Source organism: Cervus canadensis, chromosome X (genome assembly GCF_019320065.1).
Source record: "Cervus canadensis isolate Bull #8, Minnesota chromosome X, ASM1932006v1, whole genome shotgun sequence".
NCBI classification, from domain to species: domain Eukaryota; kingdom Metazoa; phylum Chordata; class Mammalia; order Artiodactyla; family Cervidae; genus Cervus; species Cervus canadensis.
The window spans coordinates 36017862-36020938 of NC_057419.1; positions in this window are offsets into that span (position 1 = coordinate 36017862).

Consider the following 3077-nt stretch of genomic DNA (forward strand, 5'->3'; position numbering starts at 1 on the left):
AGGAACCAGATATCAAGTTGCGAACATTCGTCGGATCATAGAAAAAGCAAGAGAATTCCAGAGAAACATCTACTTCTGCTTCATTGACTATGCTATAGCCTTTGATTATGTGGATCATAACAAAGTATGGAAAATTTGTAAAGAGATGGGGATATTAAACCACCTTACCTACCCCCTGAGAAACTTGTATGTACGTCAAGAAGCAACAGTTAGAAAAGGACATGGAACAACAGACTGGTTCCAAATTGGGAAAGGGGTACATCAAGGCTGTATACTTTCACCCTGCTTATTTACCTTATATGCAGAGTACATCATGCAAAATGGTGGGCTGGATGAAGCACAAGCTGGACTCCAGATTGCTGGGGGAAATATCAATAACTTCAGATATCCAGACGACACCACCCTTATGACAGAAAGTGAAGAGTAACTGAAGAGCCTCTTGATAAAAGGTGAAAGAGGCCAGTGAAAAAGCTGGCTTAAAACTCAACATTCAACAAATGAAGATCATGGCATTCAGTCCCATCACTTCATAGATGGGAAAACAATGGAAACAGTGACAGATTTTTTTTCTTGGGCTCCAAATTCACTGCAGATGGTGACTGCAGCCATGACATTAAAAGATGCTTGCTCCTTGGAAGAAAAGTTGTGACCAACCTAGATGGCGTATTAAAAAGCAGAGACATTACCTAACCAAGAAAGGTACATATCGTCAAAACTATGTTTTTTCCAGTAGCCATGTATGGATGTGAGAGGTGGACCATAAAGAAGGCTGAGTGCTGAAGAATTGATGCTTTTGAACTGTGGCATTGGAGAAGACTCTTGCAAGGAGATCAAACCGGTCAATCCTAAAGGATATCAGTCCTGAATATTCATTGGAAGGACTGATGCTGAAACTGAAGCTCCAATACTATGGTCACCTGATGTGAAGAGCTGACTCTTTAGAAAAGACCCTGATGCTGAGAAAGATTGAAGGCAGGAGGAGAAGGGGCCGACAGAGGATAAGATGGTTGGATGGCATCACCAACTCAATGGGCATGAGTTTGAGCAAGCTCTGGGATTTGGTGATGGACAGGGAAGCCTGGTGTGCTGCAGTCCATGGGGTCGCAAAGAGCTGGACACAAGTGAGTGACTGAACTGAACTGACTTGACTTAGGTCTATTTAGCACCAAAGCTCACTATTTTCATAATTACACCACAGTGTCTACAAATAGTAAACTATACTTGAAAATGCTCAGAATCATTAGAAATAAGTGCAAATTGAATTATTAGATAAATTTCACTTGTCTTTAGTTACTAATAATGATAAGGAGGCTTAATGCTGGTCAGGCTGCCAAGAATCAGGAATATTTATGTATTGCTGATAGCTATATAATTAGTATAAATCTTCATAGAGAGCAATTTGGCATTATGCATCCAGAGTTATACAGGAATCTAGAAAGATACTGCCAATGGTCCTATATGCAGGCAGCAAAAGAGACACAGACATAAAGAACAGACTTTTGGACACAGTGGGAGTACAGGGTGGGATGATTTAAGAGAATAGCACTGAAACATATACATAACAATATGTAAAATATATAGCCAGTGGGAGTTTGATGTATGATGCAAGGAACCCAGAGCTGGTGCTCTGTGATAACCTGGAGGAATGAGGTGGGGAGGGAAGTGGGAGAGAGGTTCAGGAGAGATGAGACACATGTATGCCTATGGCAAATTCATGTCGATGTATGGCAGAAACCATCACAATATTTTAAAGTAATTATTCTCCAATTAAAAAAAAAGAGTTATACAAATGTAAGCTTGCCCTTTAACCTAGCAATCTCACTTCTAGGATGTATCCAAAGGATATACTTATATGTTAAAAGATATTTGTATAATACCACTGATATTTCTATTAGTGGAAAATTGGGAATTGTTCAAAAGCCCCCAATGAGGAAATGTTTAGTAAATGTTTAATCATAGAATAAATGTTTAATCATAGAATAAATGTTTAATCATAGAATACTGTTACCAGAACGTTTGAGACAATTTTATTCAAACACCATTTTTTATGCTACCCCACCTTATTTTTTAGATGAAGCAGCTGAACTTAGGTAAACTCTGATATCAACTGGAGTGACTATTCTGTAGGCATTAAACATGACAAAGACCAAGAAGTATATAAAAAGATACAAATAAAATATTGTAGTCACAGCCTCCTATGAAAATGTAATTAAAAGAGGGAGAAAAAAGATAGCCAGTGAAAAGTTAAATTTTTAGGCCCACTTCTTGACAGCTATCTGATAGCTCTAAATTATTGAAGTTTGCAACATCTGCCTGATTCACAGACCATTTCTCTATAGATGGAGGGAGAGAAAGGACATAGTCTTGTCCTTCACAGTGCAAAGGTAATCCAAAGAAAATAGGATTTTAAAGGCAAGAATACTGTCAGTTCAGTTCAGTTGCTCAGTCGTGTCCGACTCTTTGTGACCCCATGAATCGCAGCACGCCAGGCCTCCCTGTCCATCACAAACTCCTGGAATTTACTCAAACTCATGCCCATCGAGTCAGTTATGCCATTCAGCCATCTCATTCTCTGTCGTCCCCTTCTCCTCCTGGCCCCAATCCCTCCAAGCATCAGGGTCTTTTCCAATGAGTCAGCTCTTTGCATGAGGTCGCCAAAGTATTGGAGTTTCAGCTTCAGCATCAGTCCTTCCAATGAACACCCAGGACTGATCTCCTTCAGGATGGACTGGTTGGAGCTCCTTGCAGTCCAAGGGACTCTCAAGAGTCTTCTCCAACACCACAGTTCAAAAGCATCAAATTTTCGGTGCTCAGCTTTCTTCACAGTCCAATTCTCACATCCATACATGACCACTGGAAAAACCATAGCCTTGACTAGATGGACCTTTGTTGTCAAAGTAATGTCTCTGCTTTTTAATATGCTATCTAGAATGGTCATAACTTTCCTTCCAAGGAGTAAGTGTATTTTAATTTCATGACTGCAATCACCATCTGCAGTGATTTTGGAGCCCCCCCAAAAAATAAAGTCTGACACTGTTTCCACTGTCTCTCCATCTATTTCCCATGAGGTGATGGGA